Here is a 23,349-nt window from a genome sequence, read left to right on the forward strand (position 1 = left end):
TCTTCGAACTATAATGCGATAAATAGAGAGTTGGCATATTTCATTTTTCAGAGTTTCTCATTGTTTACATGGTTGGCATTAGTTTCAAATCTTGAAATATGGATTGGAGCTTTGGATTGTCTTTGATATACCAAATTATACCAAAGAAAGAAAATAATTCTTAATATCATATTTTAACAATTATAGTAAAAAATACCAAAGTATACCAAGCATACCAAATTTGTACACTTGTTGAAATGCACGCTAATTTACCATCAACAAGATAACAATTTAGTTAATTGGTATAAGCTTTTTTAAAATTATTTATTAAATGCGCATATTTTATGTTATGGCTTTTTCTTAGATGCAACAAAATGTTTCAAGAATTCTGTGAAGATATATTATGAATATTTCAACAACCATATCAAAAATCATGGGCCATTCACTTCATTGTTAACATTGGGTCAGCATTAAATATGATTATGCTTTGTTAGTCTTTAAAATAATTTGCAGTATGCTTTATTTCATGAAGCATACCAAATTTGTGATATTGTCTGGTTAAGATTTAATTCTGAATGGCTTACCTTAAATGTACATGGTGATTTATTAGATGCAAAAACGTGTTTCTTAAAATTTGTGAAGATGTAATGAATATTTCAACAAGCATATTGAAATTAATGTGGTCTAGTTTTATTGTTAACACTCTTTAGTTTCTAAATACCGACATAATATGCTATGATTGTCTTTTAAATAATGATTGTCTTTTAAGTAATGATACCAAAATGTACTGCACGAGTTAAGTGTTGTTAATCCAAGGTTTATACATATTATTGTACTTCGCCTAATTTTACAACTAGATGTACGTGTAGGACAGCTTGGCATTTACAGGGATATTAACTATCTGATCGTGCTGAATAAACTCAAAACCACAGTATGTTTCAATGTTATAGAAGTTAGCTAACTTTGTTATCTACAGAAGTTAAATGGTACATGAATAAATTTATGAGAAATCAATAGGCTGATCATTGGCCCAATTGGGTTGGAATATGTACTACTAGTGCTTGTTACCACCAAAAAATCACTGGTACATGTTTTAAACTAAAACCAGAAACTGGCAAAATTAACATGCTTTATACCTCCCCTCTCAAAAAAATGGGGGGGATAGCAAGTTTCTTTTGCAAAGAAACTTGTTTGGCGGTTTATTGATCTTTATACTATTTCTTAATCATGTTAATGATACCAATTCTGATCATATGGCCTAATAATTAATATTAGGTTAACTTGATAAATATTATGTTATGTTAAATTAGCATTCAGTGGTAGTTTTACCGGAATGTAGTGGCTATCGGTATGATTTACCAGGTCATAATATATACAGTTAATTAGCTTTCAGTGGTATGTTTACCGGGAAGTAATGGCTATGGATAATGTTTGCTCTCCGATTTATTCAAGCCCTAATATTATATTATATACTGTTCATTAGCTTTCAGTGGTATGTTTACCGGGAAGTAGTGGCTATGGATAATGTTTGCTCTCCGATTTATTCAAGCCCTAATATTATTATATATTGTTAATTAGCTTTCAGTGGTAATGCTTTACCGGGAAGTAGTGGCTATGGATAATGTTTGCTCTCCGATTTATTCAAGCCCTAATATTATATTATATATTGTTAATTAGCTTTCAGTGGTAGGTTACCGGGAAGTAATGTCTACGGGTATTATTACTCGATTCTATCATAAAGGCCTATGTTATATTAATTATTATGTTACAGATGTTTATCAAATTATGTGATGTAAACGATCAGTACTTCAAACTATTGCATTTATGTAGAAATATTGGTATATGTGTATTGAATAAATGATCCTCTCTGAGGGCAGACAAATATCGCAGATTTTAGTCCAAGTTTGGAAATTCTCTGTCTTGGGGTAATAAGGTTATATTTAGCTTGTCTAAATAGAACCAATTTACCCCAGCAGAGAATGGTTGAGCCCTTTGTTATGGTATTGTTATATCTAATGGGAGTTCTCTGCTTTGTTTGTGCACTGTGATGTTGGCTGCCTAGCTCATTTGAATCACTTGTTTGTCTGCAATTGATCAGAGTGGATCATGATGAAATTTCCCTCCCGCCCAGCCCTGATGTGAAAAATGTACTTCTTTAAGGGCGGTTTATTGATCTTTATACTATTTCTTAATCATGTTAATGATACCAATTCTGATCATATGGCCTAATAATTAATATTAGGTTAACTTGATAAATATTATGTTATGTTAAATTAGCATTCAGTGGTAGTGTTACCGGAATGTAGTGGCTATCGGTATGATTTACCAGGTCATAATATATACAGTTAATTAGCTTTCAGTGGTATGTTTACCGGGAAGTAGTGGCTATGGATAATGTTTGCTCTCCGATTTATTCAAGCCCTAATATTATATTATATACTGTTCATTAGCTTTCAGTGGTATGTTTACCGGGAAGTAGTGGCTATGGATAATGTTTGCTCTCCGATTTATTCAAGCCCTAATATTATTATATATTGTTAATTAGCTTTCAGTGGTACGCTTTACCGGGAAGTAGTGGCTATGGATAATGTTTGCTCTCCGATTTATTCAAGCCCTAATATTATATTATATATTGTTAATTAGCTTTCAGTGGTAGGTTACCGGAAGTAATGTCTACGGGTATTATTACTCGATTCTATCATAAAGGCCTATGTTATATTATGTTACAGATGTTTATCAAATTATGTGATGTAAACGATCAGTACTTCAAACTATTGCATTTATGTAGAAATATTGGTATATGTGTATTGAATAAATGATCCTCTCTGAGGGCAGACAAATATCGCAGATTTTAGTCCAAGTTTGGAAATTCTCTGTCTTGGGGTAATCATATAATTTTTGCAAACAGGCAGTATCCCCTAAATATATCAGACAAGGACAAGAATGAAAATGGTTGAACATTGCAAAAGAGCAATCTGGCAAAGGCCAAGTACGCATAACCAGGATAAGGCTTACTACAATCCTCATCTTCAGGAAAAAAAATGCAAGATGGGAATAAGAATGTTTATAAGCATTAGACTTGTAATCTTAGGTAGACGATCTAGGCTTAAGCACTCATTCTCTCCAATCATGGTAATGGGTTGAAAAAGGTCATGACGCATACCTATTCATGAAGCTTATACTGGTTTAACTTATACATTGAATAGTTTGACAATAAGGAGATGTGGATTTACTCTAAAATCACCAACTCAAATTGAAGACTTGAAATACCTTTTAAGAGATTTACATGTTTGACTACCCAGTGAGTGCAGCTAAAACCAAGGCATTTAATTTGAAAAGCAAAACGCTGTTTAATTTTCACCTTCAAGTCTTGCATGATTATAGTTATCAAATTGAAGTTACCTGATGGTATTTTTTAAAATATTAATCTACTTATTTAACTATTTATTCATAACTTACAGTTTACAAGTCTTTTCCACCTGTAAATATGCAATTTAGCCCCAAAAATAGCACCCTCAGTGCAATACACATAATAATACATAACTCGTAAACTCAAAATCGGAATCAACTGAAATTTTGGGAATAAGCTTTTTCATGGATCTACTGAAAAATGTCACAAAAGAGGATGCTAGGATCATGAAATACTCCTTTAATAATGCCACACATTTCTATAGAGCCAAACAGTAGTAGTGATATATATATCATGCAATATTTCAAACAGAGAGATTAAAATAATAAACTGAAGCTTACATTTCTTAATGTTGATATAGAAATATTCTGTTGTTTAGTACATTTCTAGATCATGGGAAAACATGATTTATTCATGTTATGATACAAAGAACAACATCGTTTTTCATCTATATGCTAAAACAACATTATGTTAATAAATACAATATCTTGAAATTGTGCAATGTACATATTCATCTGAGAAAAACTCCTTTTGGTTTTGAGGAGCATAAGCATAAAACATTCTTTAAGTAAATTATCGCTATCTCAAAATGTACTTTAGCTGACATTTGCTGAAATGTCAGTTCAGCAAATGTGTTTGAAGCTATAAAAGACCTTCAGACTTTTAATGCTGAAGGCCTGTCATTGAAACTTACAGTATCCAGAAAATGTGAATCTTATATTCTGTACACTAAAATCTTTACAACTCTCTGACAAGGCAGGAAAAATCCATAAAAATTCATCACCCTCTGACAGAAATTTTAACACCTTGACATTTTACTTAACTTAAGCTTAACAGATAAAAAATATATGAAATAGAACATAATTCAAGCATTTTGGATGCATTTTGTTTCATGTTTCCCTCTGGCAGTAATCCACACACTCTGGCACAGGTAAGTATTTTTGTTGGTGTCTTCTTATAAATATCTTGGGCTATTCCGGTTGAAATCCATACACCCCCTATGGAAGACATGACTTTAATCTCCCACACAGGGGGTGTAGATTTCAAATAGAGTCACCCATTCAGATAACCCCATTTTGAATTCATACTCCCTGTGTGGAAGATCAAGGTCATGTCTTCCATAGGGGTGTATAGATTTCATCTGAATAGCCCATTTTTGTTGCATGGTATCTTCTTATAAATATAACTGAATTTATTTGAAAGATTCACTTCAAATTTTTGAAGTGTTTAACCCATTTATTTCAAAACCTGTTGGATGCTATATAAACGCTACATGTGGATTTGATTATTCAATTTACAGGATAAAGGCTGTCAGCAAATCATGGTACAAAAACATAATATGTACTTCATGAAGAGTTTTAATCAAGTCTAGAATTAGGAAACCTTTCACTTTGCCATGATTTTCATGTTCTGACTGATGTTGAGCCTAAATTGAGATGTATCATTAAATAAAAGGGATTCCATGCAGGTCTTGTTGTTTTTATATTCTACATAATTATTATATGTTACAGAATGGGTTGAATTTCCCCCTGATGCCTTTAAGGTGAAGCAAGGCTTGTTCAACGTTTTTAAATATGACTTAGACTTTATTTATATGCATTTTTAGAAAGAGTACAGTAAAAGCACAGATGAATATCACCCCAAATATATCACATCCATTTGGTCAGTTCTTACTGCTTACTACAATGCACTTAGAGTTGAGGGTTAGGCACTTTGATCTCAAGAATTGAGTCCTCTTCAAAGTTTTGCTCTTCTGCCTGATGATTAAAGCCATGCAATATCATTTGATCCTTCTTTGAACCCTCAGAAACTACATTGCATTACAATCTTTTATGTTTCTTTTTGATTACAAAAACTCAAAACTTGGGTGCATTTTTTTGCTCAAAAATGCAAAAAACTGGAAATAAATCACCTCTTTTGGGCTTATGGAGACATCTTTGTACTATATTTAAAAGACATATAAATAAAATGCTGGTGTTTTGTTTCTACCCATTGAGCTTAATATATGTATCAGCTAGTCAATGGTTCCGTTTGTGAGCAATAAATGATCTTGGGTAAAACTGTCACTAAAATTTTGACACAGACTTTTTCACAGTGTATACATGAGAAGGTGGCAATACTCTTCAGGGTGGGTCCCGTCAGGGTTCAGCTGCTGTCTACATAAGATCAGCTGGCTATTACACCTTTTACCTGTGTAATCTTTAGCCCATGTATTATTGCCCTTAAGGTTTCTTCACAAGTCACCGCCTATGTAAGAGTAATAAACACACAAGTCTGCGCCTGGGTACATACATTTTGTGATGTATCTAGATCACCTGTCATTGATGGATGGTTATGTGTATATACATTCTTGTCTTGCTCAAAGATATATGTGGAACATATATGCACACAGTATGGGATGAAAGATCATCTAAATTCGATTTCAGGAACACAACTGTTGGCTGTAGTCAATGCTATGATCATTAACTCATAATAAAGGCACATTGTTGTAAGCTTCCTTTCACATTTTAAGGTAAAAATCATGTAATGTAGGGAATTATTGAAAGTGCCAAGGTCACTACCATATGAAATGCTTTTATGAAGAGTTTTAAATTTTCAATAAAATGATGGTAATGTTGTAATTTCTGCACCTCTTGGCTCGATTAAACATACCTATATAATATATAATGAAGAAGAGGTTAATGCTAGATTATTTTATTTTTATTTATTTATTCTTTCTTTATTGAGGGTAATACTGCTTCAGTGACAAACACTGCTTTTCAAGCAGGCCCTCAAGGTTATTATCAAGGTTATTATATTGTTAGACGACTTCCTGTAAACATAAAATTGAATCTATACTTCATTTGCTTTAGCGATGACATTGATCTGACCAATAAGAGAGATTGTTAATTCTTATAACAGCAAGTACGCTCCTCTTCATTGGTCCAAGTCTTCATCGCTTGTAGCTCTTGAACTATAAACTCAGCTTACAAAAACATACAAATTGTTCATTCCTGCTGCTATCCGTAATTCCATCTACACATTTGATATGATTTGTCATTTCAAATAGATTGGAATAAGAATTACTTCCTGAACACATGTGGTTTGGTATTGAATGGAGGAAATTAAAATTATTTTACTATATGGAGTAGCACAGCTTATTTTTTTTAAGCAAAGGTCATATGACAACACAAGTGGGTTCCTGTTTTGCTGTTGTGTTTTGCTTCATCTTTTTCCATAGGTTTTGTAATAATAAATTTGCAAATTTATTTCAAAAGAACTTCTTTTAATAAATAAGCAACACAATAAGATTGTCTCTGGACCCCCACATTGGGCACCCATGTGTGTTCATAAAATTGTGCAAAAAACTTGTTTTTTTCCTTCTTGTTTTTTTCAGATTTTAAAAGAAATTATCCCAGAAAAATCATCAAAAAGTTTTTAAAAATGCATATGGTATGCATTTCCAATATCCTGTGAGACCAGAGACAAATCTCAAATGTTTTGGCCTAATCAGTAACATTTACAAGATGTTTTTTTCTTTATGAACTCAACACAGCTAACACAGAGGTTTTGCCTCTGAAATTACAAAAAAGACAGTAAATTTTGTCTAGATGTTTTAAACATGGAAAGGCTTTGCCCTGTCATAGTCAAAAACATAAAACCACACAACCTTTTAGAGCTAAACTAAACATAATTGACAAACTATCTGATATCAAATTCATTCTGAGTTTTTGTATTAATTGCACTGAGACAGTATGTAACATTAATATCAATATGAGAAATTGGACTAATACCTGTTAACAGATGACAAATCTTGCAAATATCTGGTAAAAGGAATCTTCTATATCCATTAAAATTCACAGCACTACTTTGATATAATTTGTAATAAATGTGTCAATTTTCTACTTAAATTTCCTCCCAAATTCCAATATTCTAATGGCACACATCAGTAACATCCCAAATGAGACATGCCGGAGTATTACGCTGCAGAATTCATTTTGAAACCCACTTCACGACACCAGCTTTCTGTCTGTAAATGGGCTATTCCAATTGAAATCCATACACCCCCTATGGAAGACATGACCTTAATCTCCCTTGCAGGGAGTGTGAATTTCACTTAGAAATGGGGTTGCCTAAATGGGTGACTCTATTTGAAATCTATACCCCCTGTGTGGGAGATTAAGGTAATGTCTTCCATAGGGGGTGTATGGATTTCAACTGGAATAACCCAATGCATGATAATTTCATTATAGGAGAACCCCAGTTTTAATCAAAAAATTGTGTTATCTCTTATGTGCAAGTAAAATATGCAAGGCTGTCTTCATAATTGATTATATTCACATGTCTTTCAATCAGATTAATACGTGTCTACTGTTATCTATTGATGAAATTGTATTGTTTTCCGGAAAAAATGAACACCATAACACGACGAGGAGATTCAGAGGCAATGTATGCATCAAGAATTTACTATAAAATTTTTATTTATTCTTTTTTTTAAATTTGTACTCGAGAGGGGGCATAAATACAATGGCGCCATTGCTCCACCCATATTAAACTAACGTAAACAGCATCATGACCATTAACCCACATGGCATGACAACTTTTTTCTGCACATACATCGTTATTGTACATGCTGGACCAGTTCGATGTGCGCAGATGGTGCATCGATGGGGACGTAATCTTGGATTCTGGTAAATACCACATTGACTTGAATGCATGCAGCACCAATCACTAAAGTCCACTTGGCTTCCTTGAAGAAGTGATGTCAGTGCATACTCCAGCGGGTACAGTGTGTGCAACTGTGCATAATTTGACTCAAAGAACTAGCTTGTTTACATGCACAATCAAAGGTGATGCACAGAGGTTGTTTAAATGTAGCCCCAGAATACATTGCAGCCACGGATGGCATATTTGAGAAAATATCACACTGGGCTCCTGCTGTGTATGGTCAAGGTTGTTATACGACAAGATAAGCAATGTGTCTGCATGCATTCATGTGCAAGAAAACTTTACTGGTTTCATCTTATTTTCCCAAAAATTTAAAATGTCTAAAATTGTTTTAAAAACATGCGACTTTTTAACTTTCTTGGTGTCAATGTATCCACAAACATTATCCCTACCTAATTATCAATTCAAAACATAAAAGTCTCGATGAATATTCCATTAAAATTTCTTGTTTTGTACATAAATTTGAATGTGAAATGGTGTTGAAATGGCTCCTTTATTATATTGCACCTAATGCCATGCTGCATGCTGGGATTACATTGAATCAACCTCTGGGTGGTGCATCTGTTCATACACATAGTAACATCAGGGGCAGATCCAGGAATTTTCAATAGAGGGGGCACCAAGCCACCACTGCCACGGCTCGGTACCCATAAAAATAGAGGGGGCGTGCGCCAGGTGCACCCCCATCTAAATCCGCCCCTGAACTTTAAGGCAAGTGGCGTACCCAGGCCATTCCTACCCGGGGGCTGGAGAAAAGGTGAATTATGCCACCCCACTCTTCAAGAGCCCGTAAAGGTTGGCCCAATTATTTTTTCAATGGTTTGAAAAAAGTGGAGAGCAAAAAAAAGAGGATAACAGGCACTAGCAACCTAAAAACATCAATTTTTATTTAATTTGTTTCACAATTTTTAAATATTTTTGGTAATTTAATAATCAGGAGGCAGTACTGACATCACTGCCTCAAGAAAGCCAAATGGACAATAACATTAGTGTTGAAATCTAGCCATTAGAAAAGATCTAAAGAACCATCATCTTTCTTCAAACACATAATATATCTCTCACTATTCCCAATAACATACCTTTAAAAAAAGACAAATTAAAAAAACATTAAGTAAACACTTGTGCAACAAATGCTTACTATTGAATCATTCATCTATGTCGGACATCTCAACAAGTTACAAATCGCATGGCTATATCAAAGCCATGCTATATGTGCATAATGTGTCTACTCTAGAATTCTACAGATAACTTGTACACGATGTCACAAGTTGGAGGAGGGGAGAGGTAGGGTCTCAATTCCCATACTAATACCTGTAATTGAATGTGGCCTCTTGTGCTATAAAAAGAAAGCTGAAATTGAACTAGATAGAAACTGATGTAAACAAATATGTGACACGATCTGGTCCATGGGGGCCAAAGGCGGCAAATTTGAAACTGAGATATAGGTAAAAATAAGGAGTAAAAAACAATAAAATACATAAGAAAATAGGCATCAAAAAACTTCATATTTCATAACTAAGTATGCTAGGCCTTTGGTGTTTTCAGTAAATGAAAGCCAATTGCAAGTATAATGTACTAATTATAGTAACTCAATTTTCAAAAATGCCTCCTTTGGCCCCCATGGACCAGATCGTGTCACATATGGTAAAAATCCCCTGACTGGGTGTAATTTTCAACAAATGGGGTAGGTTGGTCCCTGTCCCAATGTGCTTCAGTTATAGGCCCTACTTATTAGAGGAATGGTTGCTAAAAGCAGGCATGATGAATGTATTGACTTAAAGGGGCATTTCGTGATCCACAGCCTCATCCCCCCACTTTTCCCAAAAAAAGTTGAGATTTTGACACCACTGGATACCTCTGGCTACATAATGTTTATGTACCAAATATTTCTTGCAGATTAATTAGTTTAGCAAAAATATCGCTAAATTTGAATTTCGTTCTGGTGCACCAGAACGAAATTACAACACATTGTCTATGGAGCAGTGTAATACACATAATCATGCATAACTCGCAAACGCAAAATCGGAATCAACTGAAATTTTGGAAATAAGCTTTTTTCGTGGATATCTACTGAAAAATGTCATAAAAGAGGATGCTAGGATCACGAAATCCTCCTTTAAGTCACTAGTCAACATTCTTTTGATAGCACAATGTCCTTTTTGTCCTTTGTGATGGTGTTTCTAGAAACAGTTGTGATAGTGTTTCTAGAAACAATTCCAGTCTTAAATCTACCTTTGATGTCTATTCTTCATTTGCAATCTTTACAGTGTGTTTTACATCCATTGTCACCAGAATAAATGACATCACATCCAATTATATATAGCATTTCCCATGAGTTTGAGATACCTGATAATACCCAAGCAAACATAAGTGTTTGCAGGACTTCAAGTAAGTATTTGAATAATCTTACAATTGTACTGTCAAAACACTTTTTTTCCTGTTTTCAATAAGAAAAACATACATCACTTTGGATGTTAACTGTGTAAACAGAGATGCCATTTTACAGGATATACAAATGTCTTTTCCCACCATTTCCACATACTCTTAAATCTCCTATTTCTGGAAGGTACAAAACACAGATTCTTTCATTCCATACGGAAAAACAGATAACAGTAAAAAGGCACCTTTTCCTAGTAATTGCTTTTAGCTAAGAATAAGAAAGTTCAATTCAGTTTAATGACATTCTAATCTTAAGCCTTGATGGCATGGTGACAATGAACTCAATTCTGTGTATGCTGTGTGCCGGTAAAACTTGATTAAGCAAAATCATGCAGAAATCATTGTACTTTGAAATGAATTGTTACACTTACACAAGATTTTGTGTACATTATACAATTTGATTGATAGAGTTAATAAATAGATGCACTATTATATCAGGAGTCAGTTTCAAGCACTGATATTGAAACTCTGCCATAGACAAATTGCACTATAGTACAACATACAATTGTTCATGTCAAAAACAGTTAACTTTCAAATCTATATCTATACATGTTACACTTATTATCTAAATTTTAGCTTTTGTTATAGAATATAATATCTTAACATGACTTGATCACAGCCTGACTTCCTTCCATGGGGTAAATTCTGTAATTTTATAAATAAACTAGAATGTAACGAAAATGTCTTTGTGAATGCCCAGATTTAAATTACCACATTCTTATTTCATTATTTCCAATTTTCTAAGGTTAATACTTGTATGTCAATACATATTAGCCTCCTATCACTTTCAATAACTTGGATGTCACTCTGATCTATTTGACCAATTTCTATCTTACCAATTTTTTTTTCTGGATCATATAAACAGATGAAGAACTCTGTCGCTCTCAATATGCAGTGTGATTTTGTTGGAATTAGGTTATCCTAATTGTCAAAACCAATACAGATGTTATCATTGTATGAATGCAAAGTGCTCTATGGTTAAGAGCTGCCATTTGATACTTACAAAGTCCTTCCCTTATCTGTGCTGCTTCATATCTGCTTACACATTAGTTTAAGTATGAATTCTTGAAAAACCCATTGAGAAGCTTTTATTCAAATTCAGAGCTTACTACAGGGACGGATTTGGCCCTGCACCAGTATATTTTGTATCAGGCCAGTAAATATTCAACAATGCTGGTCCAGCGGGCCAGTAGATTTTTGAGATATGGGTTACTCCTTCATGTAATTATACACGAAATTAGGGTTAGGGTTAGGGTTAGTTTAGGGTTAGGATTAGGGTTAGGGTGAGACAAGACTATAATTGAAATAAGTGATGATATTTGGGACAGTTTCTGGTTTAAACATCTAATTTATATTTTTATTTTCTGATTTTTTGTCAATCTATTCTTATTCTTGCAAATTGTGTAGTGTGATTGTGACGGCATTGTGATAGGATTTGTGAATATGCCACACTGGGCATTTCAGAGCTGCACCTATGGAATGGTACATTTGTGTTGACTATACCAAGCAACCCGATACAAATAAAATTCAAAATGGAGTGTTTTCTTGTTAATTATGCAGGCCCCAATCTTACTAGTAAAAAGAAGACCATTGAAGAACAACATGCCCAAGCATGTTGTGATTTCAATGTTAGAGTGCGGGATATTCTCCCAAAATTAGGGTTTTTCAGTCAATTTTAAAAACACTGAAATAAGAGTTGAAACACAGCTCAGATTATGCAGCCTGGCTTCCTGATTACAAAGATACTTTATTTTTTAAAATTGACCCATGGGATCAAAAAGTTACGGCTCGTTAAAGTTTTCATATTTTGGCCTTAATTAGACCAGAGGTCAAAGGTCATTCCCATAGGCTATGTACTTAAGCAATGGCACCATTTAAATCATATAAAAACACTGTAAATGATGGGAAAAAGTGTATGTTTAATCAATTTTGAAGGAGAAAAAAGCTATAAAAGGCAATTAATACCCAAGTGTAAGCTTCAGTTGTTTCCCAAATGCCAAAGCCTGTTGTGCACATATCTTAATTTGCATAATTTACCGCTAATTTGCATATTTTTGGCCAATTTTGGTCAATTTTTGATGTATTCCGAGGCTTAAAAGCCACATTTCGACAATTATATTGTATAATTTGAAGGAGAAAAAGCTATAAAAGGGAATTAATACCCAAATGTAAGCTTCAGTTGTTTCCCAAATGCCAAAGCCTGTTGTGCACATATCTTAATTTGCATAATTTACCACTAATTTGCATATTTTTGGCCAATTTTGGTCATTTTTTGATGTATTCCGAGGCTTAAAAGCCACATTTCGTCAATTATATTGTATAATTTGATGTGCAAATGTAGCTTTTGCATGTGGGAGATTACTTTAAGCATGGGAGTTAAAAGTATAGGTCTGAAATATCAAAAACAAATTTGCATGGGGCCGAATTGCTTCTAATTTGCATATTCAAGCCATTTATTCCAATTAACGAGTCATTTTAGCCTCCGTTTAGTTAGATTTTGATTATGAATCAGTAATGATTGACTTCTTGTGCACTGTAATGATTTGTGTTGACAGTATTTATTCAATTCATAAGGACCAGTGTTACATATTACACTTTAAAGTTTGCATAATTAACTACTAATTTGCATATATTTGGTCAAAGTACTAATTCTTTTCATCATGGCTTCCGAATTCGCACCCTTGCATCATCAAGTTAGACAATCAACTTTAGACTGTTTTGGAGAGGCTGCTGGAAACTGCACTAAGGAAGGGACTGATGTACTGTGACACATACAAGTTGTTGGCCCTGTAGAATGTAAAATAAATACAATGTTATGTGGTTTTTTTTATTATCATTACCTGAATTACTGAAACAATTTTTGTCTAAAAATTAAAATAAAATGTTAAAACAGAGAATTTGTAAAATATTTACCTGTTATGGAGAGGCTGCTGGAAACTGCACTAGGGAAGGGACTGATGTACTGTGACACATACAAGTTGTTGACCCTGTAGAATGTAAAATAAATACAATGTTATGTTTTTTTTAAAAATTATTATTACCTGAATTACTGAAACCATTTTTGTCTAAAAATTAAAATAAAATGTGAAAACAGAGAATTTGTAAAATATTTACCTGTTATGGAGAGGCTGCTGGAAACTGCACTAGGGAAGGGATGTACTGTGGCACATACAAGTTTGGTCCTAGAGAATGTCAAAAAATTAAAATGTAAAAAAAAATTACAGAAGTTTTCTATGTTTTTTTCCATACCCCATCCACCCATAAACGAAACAAAATCTTGCCCAAAAATGTCAGGCCCTCACCCCAAAATTTGCAGCCCATCCCCAAAATAATATTTATTTATTTATTTATTTTTCTTTTCAAAAAAAAAAGTTAGAGTCGGGCCTAATTTTAGGGTAGGTCGGGTTACACCAATCATGCCAATCAAACATTTGTTTTTGCCTATAAATAGATCAAGATCCCATCCAAGTTAATTCATTTATTTGTTTATCTATTTTTTGTGCAAAAGTCAGGGCGGACCTAATTTTTTAAAGTAGATCGTTACATGATCAAGATCCCATCCAAAAAAGTTCAGGTACCCCCCAAAAAAAAAAAAATTATATTATAATAATAATAAGTAAATAATATTTAATAACAATGATTAAAAAAAGAGAAGATTTTAAAACATTCTTCATTTATTTGAAATAAGTATTGATAAAATAAGTTTTGAAATAGAATTTACAGGAAAAGATTATTTTGTTCATTATGACATTAATTTAAATCGCCATCCACGCTGGCCTGGGAATATTACACTAACATTATCCTGATATTACGCCCAAATGGGTGCGTCACCTGATTTTGGGCGTGATATTATACAGCAACAACGGAAGAAACACGTCACAACGGAAATTGGGTGCGCAAATCTGGCAACACCGCGCAGCTTCAAAAACAACAGCTGTACAGCGCGCTTTAAGCTTCATGCACAGTGAGCGAAACAAACACAACCCATTGAAACATCGATCACTTTCAGACCATTAAAATCACAGAAATATGGGGTAGTTTTACAAAATCACTACATCATTATGTCGTTACATGTTCGGACATTTATCAAATTGACTGGTAAGGCTAAATATACACGTAAAGTATGGCAAACTTTGTTCTGAACGCAGCTATGTGAGGCCGGTTTATGCGCTGTGCGGAACCCTATTATGCCGTGAACGTAGTGCACAGCAAGCTACAGCCAGCGCTCATGCAGTGTGTAGGGTAGCAGTAGATTTCTGCGTGCTAGTATTTCTGCGTGCTAATGCGGTATTGGGTAGGGGTAGAAAAATCTATTTCGCTACATTATTTGAGGCCTACATGACATGAAACCTTGCATGGATATGCATATTAGACCTAACTACTTGCATAAATTATCCGAGAAAAATTGAAAAATATTTTATCGTTCAAATTAAAATAGAAAGATTCCAAACTTACCTAGATCGGCTTGTAGTTGGTCAAATCGGTCCCGGGAAAATTTGTAGGATAGCTGGGAATGTCAGCTAGCGATTGGCTAGTTCCGTTATACCCCTGCACCAATAGGCGAGAGGCGATTTGACCTCGACCGTGACCTTGTCATAAGCAACCGCTATCACGAAGATTCATAATCCGTGCCGTTTCTTTGTATACACAATTTTACGCGAAATTCGATCTCACCCGGCGGCATTCAATTCGCGATTTCTCTCTTAATATACATCAAAATAATATTCTAACTTCACATAAATAACACTTAATATGTACTTATTTGAAATGTAGAACGATTGAATTATTTTGTTCATTAATAAAAATTATGCTCGAGTTTGGAAAAACGAGTATTGAAAAGTCCTTGACCATTTTTGCTGTGTGTGTGATCAACACGGGTGATGATGCTGTCGACCAACGGTCACGTGATCGGGTTGGGAAATCCCTACCAAAATGGGAGATGGAATTACCTACATGGTTATCAGTTGCTTGATTTTGCAGTAGAAAATATTGAAAAAGCTTGGCCAGTAAATTTATTCGGGAAAGTACCACTAGCTTTTATTGATGGACCAGTAGCATTACAACCTCACTGGCCCGGAGTGCCAGTAGAAAACAGAAACCTAAGTCAGACCCTGGTGATAAGCAAAGGAGCCCATTCATTACAAATAAATTTAAGATTATCCCCAAGCTTCCAAAAGGAGTGCCTACAGATATACTGTATCTATTCATATCTGAATAATTTAGTGCTAAATTCTGCAAATTTTTCTTCAGATTAAGCAAGAGAGGCTTTTATTTTGTTTTTTGTACTTATTCTATTCTGTGTCTTTTATTTTTGCTTCGTAGGTAAGCATGAGATGAAGCCCAAGTGATTGAGTTTTTGAAAGTGTGAATTCAGCAACTTTGTCTCAGGTGGCTAGGCAGCCATTATAGCCTTGCTTAATTTCATTCATGAGATGACTACATGCATGATATGTGCAATTTATGTATAGTACCAAGTACATTAATGTGATGGAAGCATCATAAATTTGAGTCTTAACTTCACAGCTTCTGTTTTTCTCATCTATCAAGTAACAATATGTAGTTAGTCAAATGGGCTTGATTCAAATATTTTGATGAAGTTACTAATGTGATTCATGTAAATACATACATGGGCTATTTTATATGGATGATTGTTATTAATGCATACTACAAGTAGATAATTAAATATGAAGTGCAAGTTTTGAGTATCAAATTGTTCTGAACAGACTTGATGGATCAAAATAAGTAAATTTGGTAGAAATGGTTGCACTTCTAAATTTAACATCAAACACATGAATTTGGACTTCAGAATAGCAGTTTTACTATCTTCAGTAGATAGGTAGATAGCAGAATAATTTAACTATCTTCAGTAGATAAGCTTAGATAGCCCAGTTATATTTTTGTAACAAAATTTAACTATCTTCAGTAGACAGCACAGTGTAAACATCTTTCAACTAAATTCAGCAGGTAGGAGTTTTACAATCTTCATTAGAAAGCACTGTTTTAACTATCTTGAATTGAAAAGTTAAACCTACCTTCTGAAGATAGCACAGTTAAGCTATCTTCAGTAGATAGCACAGTTTAAGTATCTTCATTGGAAAGCATTGTTTTAACTACCTTCAATTATAGCAGTTTGCAGCTTAACAATCTTCAGAAAATAGCAGTGTATTGAGTTTGACTGTATTCAGTAGATAGTGAAGTACTGCAATCAGTAGCTAGCATAATTTTAAATTTTTCACCAGAACATTTACTATCCCCAACTGAGATTAACAATCTTCAGAAGATGCAAAGTTTATTAAGTACCTTCAGAAGACAACATAATATACTTATCTTCAGACGATAGGACAGTTTATATATCTTCAGAAGACACAAGACAGCAGTTTAAGAGGAACTATCTGTTATTTTCGAGAAAAGAGTTGCCACGGTCAAAAATGAATTTTCTTTATACTTTCATATTTGATGGACCTTGACCTCAAACAAACACACATGGGATAAATCTCGGAAAAATATCCCTGTTGCCATGGTAACAGCCAAATTTCTATTTTAGGACTATTTTCACAATTTTTGCATTTTTCAGCAGTCAAATTGTCAAGTTTTGAAGCCAATGTTACTTATATACACAATATATATATAATGTTTTCTTTATAAGGTATGAATAGGTCAAGCCTTAGATGCCGCATTGAAAATATAAAAATAATCACCAGATGTCAGGGTGGGTTATACCATTTATTTGAAATAGGGGTGTTTTTCAATTTTTTCAAAGTATGAAAATATACCAACTTTGTATAGCTCATAAACCATATGGTAGTGCTCCGATTTCAACATCGACCACCGCATGTTGAGATGATACATTGGTCTTATGAAAAAGTTACATTTGAGCTTGGGGAAAGTACATCTGTATATACAGTGTTGCCAGACATTTTCCTATTTTTTCGAAATTCAACACAAGTCTCACCTTAAGTTAAATAATGTGAAAATGAAACTTCACCCTTTCAAGGAACATTTATTAGAAAGAGAGTTTTTTTCATATCAAATTTGATCAGCTATAATAGCCAGTGTTGTTCTAAACCACATGGGTGTTGCCATAATTGGGGTTTAATTGTGAGATGTGGATATTTTCAACTTTTTACAAGTCTTAAAAATACCAAAATACCATGGCATGCATTCCTATAATAAAGATGTAAAAATGAAACATGTTGAGATGATACATTGGCCTTATGAAAAAGTTATTTTGATCTTGGGGGTGCCAGAAAAAACATCAGTTTATACAGTGTTGCCAGAAATAGTTCCTATTTTTTCGAAATTCAACACAAATCTCACCCTAAGTTAAATGATATTAAATTGAAACTTCACCTTCATACGGAACATATCTTATTAAAAATAAAGTTAATTTCATATTCAATTTGACCATCTAGGATGGTCAGTGTTATTCTAAGCCATATGGGTGTTGCCATAGCTGGCGGTTAATTTAGATATTTCCAGCCTTTTACAAGTCTTAAAAATAGTACACATCCCTAAATTGTTGTGGAATGAACAATATTAAGGTTAAAAATTAACCTAAGAACACTAGTATGTGAATTTTTAAATTTGAGTTCGGAAAATATTTCCTTCTATGCAGTATTGCCAGATATTATCACATATATTCAAAATTCAACGCATGTCTCACTTTAGGTTTTATATTGTTTAGATCGCTGCAATGAATAAACCACATGGATGATGCCACTATAAATGGAGTTAATAGTGAAATGTGGATACATTTTCAACTTCAAAATGACACCTTTACAGCTATTGTATTCCAATTTATCACAAAAAAAAACCCAAAGCACCCAAATTTGTCCCAATCCGGCCCTTTTATGGGCACTTTTGACCAAATGCGCCCAATTTGGCGTATTGTCTCCACTGAAAACCCACCAATCGAAATACCAAAATTGTTAAGGTACCCCAAAAACCGTGGCACATCCCTGTATACCTTTAACCAGGGAGACAGAGCATGTGCTGGTAATGGGGTCTTTGGGTGACAGCGATGGCAAAAAGGGGGGTCTTAATAGCCACACATACGCGCTTACATCCAAAGTGTGAGTGCCCCCGGATTTCAGCACATCATATCATAGCTCCTATTGGGCACCCCATTCCTTTTAAAGGAATTTTTATTCTACTTGAAACAAATATTTCCTCAGACAATTTTTATCAACATTTGATGTATCTGCAAAAGTGTTCATATACATCTTCTTCAGTCTTGAAAGCTTAATTTTAGTTAGCTGCTTCCTTTTCACAAGCTTACATAAATTCATGTCATCAATGAGCAGGGGATGCTTGAATGACAGAGAATTAGCAACAATATCATGCAACATTTCAATGGTAATTTCTACTTCAGTATGACTTGAAATGTCATACTTTTGACTCTCCTGCGAGCTCTTCTCGGGAAAAGTAACTGGACATTAATAATTTATGTCTGGCTGTGAAAAGGTTCTGTGCATTATTGTCTTTGACCTTTCTTATATCTTTTGAGACTTTTGCTGGATCTAGTTTGTTGCCCATTTCTTCCCCATATCTTTTTGGCAAGTATAGTTGGTTTATGTGCTTTAAGGGGGTACTACATCCCAATTTTGTGCCTATTTTTGCATTTTTCTCAAAAATTATAACGCATTGGTGACAAGTAAGATATGTATATTATATGGCCAAGGACTACAACTGCTGCACTGAAAATTCAGCAACTCAAGGAAAGTAGAAATATTGGTTTCCCCTCATTTTTGACTGTAACTCCACAACTGTTGTCTGTGTTGAAATAAAAAATGTCCAGTGCAGTAGTTGTAGTCCTTGCCCCTATAATATACATATCTTACTTGTCACCAATGCGCTATATTTTTTGAGAAAAATGCAAAAATAGGTACAAAATTGGGCAGGGGTGTAGTGGGTAGGCCTAATTTAAACATCTTTAATGTAATAATCTTATGTTATTTTAATTTCTTTTAGCCTTGCTAGTATGTGTATATTGGTAAAAATGTGATGCCTTTTATGTATATTTCAAAATATACATGTTTGTTGTTTTCTGTGCTGTATTTTAAGGGGTTAGTCACCCACCTTTGCACAGTATTTTTTGTCGGACCTGAGAGCACATCAGACATTTCGAATTGCATTTTGAATACGAAATTTTGGTGAAAAAATCTATATCTTCAATACGAAAGGTCAAATTTTCATATGATCGACGGCTTTCATTCCAGCTACATACACGTTTTAAAGTACATAATCACTAGATAAAAGTACATATCACTACTTAAAAGTACATATCACTAGATTTATACAATTTACTTTTGAGATCTGTTAAATTTCAAAAATATCATTTTAATCATTTGCCATAAAATTTGTATTATATCGCAAATTTCAAAATAATGTCTGACGTGCTCTCAGGTCCACAAAAATATGTGTAAACATCACTATTTGAGCCCTTAAGACTTATAAAAATGTGAAAATATCCACATCTCACTATTAAACCCTAATTATGGCAATTCCCATGTGGTTTGGAACAACACTGACCATTTATACAACTGATAAAATTTAATATGAAAGTAAATTTCATACTAATATACTTTCCTTGTGAAAGTGAAGTTTCATTTTCGCATCATTTAACTTTAGGGGAGACTTGTGTTAAATTTCGAGAAAATAGGAAAATATCTGGCAACACTGTATAAACATATGTTTTCCCCAAGCTTTTAAAAGTGTAAATTTTTCGTAAGACCAAATATGTATCATTCAACATGACATGATAAAGTTGATGTTTCACTTGTAAAAAGTTGAAAATATGCACATCTCGCTATTTAACCCTAATTATGTCAACACCCATGTGGTTTGGAACAACACTCACCATTTTATGCAACTTATCAAATTTAATATGAAAATAAATTTCTTTCTAATAAACTAAATTTCGAAAAAATAGGAAAATATCTGGCAACACAGTATAAACAGATGTTTTTCCCCAAGCTCAAATGTAAATTTTTCATAAGACCAATGTATCATCTCAACATGATGAGGTCGATGTTTCATTTTCACATCTTTATTATTATTATTACAATGCATGCCATTGTATTTTGGTATTTTTAAGACTTGTAAAAAGCTGGAAAATATTCGCATCTTACAATTTTGGCAAAACCCGTGTGATTTAGAACAACACTGACCATTATAACTGATCAAATTTGATATGAAATTAATTTTCTTTCTAAAATATGTTCCTTGAGAGGGTGAAGTTTCATTTTCACACCATTTAACTTAAGGTGAGACTTGTGTTGAATTTCGAAAAAAATTGGAAAATATCTGGCAACACTGTATAAACTGATGTTCCCCCCCCCCCAGATCAAAATAACTTTTTCATAAGGCCAATGTATCATCTCAACATGTTTCATTTTACATCTTTATTATAGGAATGTATGCCATGGTATTTTGGTATTTTTAAAACTTGTAAAAGTTGAAAATATCCACATCTCACATTTTAACCGCGATTGTGGCAACACCCATGTGGTTTAGAGCAACGCTGGCCATTATAACTGATCAAATTTGATATGAAATTAGCTTCCTTTCTAAAATATGTTCCTTAAAAGGGTGAAGTTTCATTTTCACACCATTTAACTTAAGGTGAGACTAGAGCTGAATTTCGAAAAAAATAGGAAAATGTCTGGCAACACTGTATAAAGAGATGTATTTTCCCCAAGCTCAAATGTAAATTTTTCATAAGACCAATGTATCATCTCAACATGCTGTGGTTGACGTTGAACTTGGAGCACTACCATATGGTTTATGAGCTATACAAAGTTGGTATATATTCATACTTTGAAAAAATTGAAAAACACCCCTATTTCAAATAAATGGTATAACCCACCCTGACATCTGGTGATTATTTTTATACTTTCAATGCGGCATCTAAGGTTTGACCTATGCATACCTTATAAAGAAAACATTATATCCATATTGTGTATATTAGTAACACTGGCTTCAAAACATGACAATTTGACTGCTGAAAAATGCAAAAATTGTGAAAATATGCCTGAAATGGAAATTTGGCTGTTACCATGGCAACGGGGATATTTTTCCGAAATTTATTTCATGTGTGTTTGTTTCAGGTCAAGGTCATCAAATATGAAAGTTTAAAGGAAATCCATTTTTTGACCGTGGCAAACATTTTTAAAAAATCCTCCAAAATAACAGATAATGCCTCTTAAGTATCTTTAGAACACATCAGTTTATGTATCTTCAGAAGACAGCACCATTTAAGTATCTTCAGAAGATATCACATTCTAACCAGCTTTGGTAACTGTTTAACTTTCTTCAGTACAGAACATAATTTATCTTTGTCCATTACAAATTCAATGAATAACACATCTTAACTAGCTTCAATTATAGATTAACTATTTTTCAAAAGCTAACATGATTTATATCTTTCGCCATTGTGTACTATACAAAGTTAGTATTCTATATTAAACAAAGTGATATCCTCAGTAGACAGTATGTGTTTAATTTGATACAAAGAATGTTTGTTGAGAAGAAATAAAACATTGAATCAATAACAATTTACTATGTATAGAATGTCAGTAAAATGTGCCACCTGTCAAGCACACAGGAAGCAAGCTGACTTGAGGATCCATATTACATGGGAAGTACTGTCTCCTCTTATACACAGCTAATCCCCTCAATGGTTAGGCTTATACCTTACAGTATGACCACAAATAGCAATCAGCACACAGTACCGTGGGGTACCTCTAGTGTCACAGGTGTATCGTCACTTGCTTTGACCAAAGATGTATTGAGTATCTTTGCTTTGACACTAGCCAGTAAGCCAAGAACAGTTACCCGCCTGACATGAACCTTTTTATCTGCCCGACATATTGGAGTCTGTTAATACTCTGTGTGCAGGCCATAGGCTTAACATTAGAAGTCCAAGTTTTGAGATATTTTCTCAATATATCAAGAGCTATCATAAAAATTTGGGTTTGTGCATTTTTGGAACAAGCAGGTATACAAGTATGTGTGTACGTCACTAATAATAATGGAAACATGTAATCTTTGCCCACCCCATCACCAAAACCGGGGCAAGATTTTCGTTTTGCTCCCCACCCTGGTTATGGGCAATCCCTGTAAGATTGTCTAGTCTTCAATACATATTTGACTGCCCCATTGGCATTCTGATGGCCGACCTAATGAGTATAATTACCAGTGTGGGTGCCCTACTTCGATTACTCTGCACAATTAATAGAGCATAGCATATAATTGAATAATTGAATGCTATATAATTGAATTATTCACACTACTCTAATTGAAGAGATAAATAGACCTTTAAAGGGCCGTCTTAAATGTTAACATTTACAAAAGACCTACAAGAGTTAGAGTCTAATAAATTTTTCAAAATAATCCGTTCAATTAAATCATGAGTTGGGGATACTATTCACCAGCTTTCTTCACATTTGTTGTCAATTTTAGCCTGGTACAGTCTGGTACAGCGTAAACACAGCCAGTTGTTGCTAGTTCAAAAGGACCTTGCCGAGAACTATAGCTGTTGTTTTCAAAAGGACCTTGCTGAGAACTATAGCTGTTGTTTTGAAACTATGGCTCTTACTTTTTAAATTACAGTACTTGTAAAAGAAGGAACCATCTAGTAGCGTTTACTTAATTAAACTGTCCTTGTGTGTGTGTGAATGGAAAATGTCAGTTCTTTGTCATGATGAAGCACTGTAAGTCAAATTTGTCAGAAGATCTCAAAATAATGTGTCATCAACAGTCTTTTTCATATTTTTCATTCATGAAATAAAATTTAACGGAAAGAAAACAGGTGA

General features: G+C 33.8%; 1 protein-coding gene and 1 long non-coding RNA gene across 2 annotated transcripts in view; both read right to left on the bottom strand.

Annotated features, from left to right (window-relative positions):
- The window catches only part of LOC140148577 (A-type potassium channel modulatory protein KCNIP1-like), a 548,406-nt gene that overhangs the window by 440,186 nt on the left and 84,871 nt on the right, over positions 1–23,349 (bottom strand). The gene's annotated exons all lie outside the window — the stretch shown is intronic.
- LOC140148579 (uncharacterized) lies at positions 12,494–13,711 on the bottom strand. The gene is made up of 3 exons (XR_011858497.1): positions 13,649–13,711; positions 13,448–13,521; positions 12,494–13,321 (listed from the first exon to the last, which is right to left on the bottom strand). It is a non-coding gene; the product is annotated as an uncharacterized lncRNA (long non-coding RNA).

This window comes from Amphiura filiformis, chromosome 3 (genome assembly GCF_039555335.1).
Source record: "Amphiura filiformis chromosome 3, Afil_fr2py, whole genome shotgun sequence".
In the NCBI taxonomy this organism is placed as follows: Eukaryota; Metazoa; Echinodermata; class Ophiuroidea; order Amphilepidida; family Amphiuridae; genus Amphiura; species Amphiura filiformis.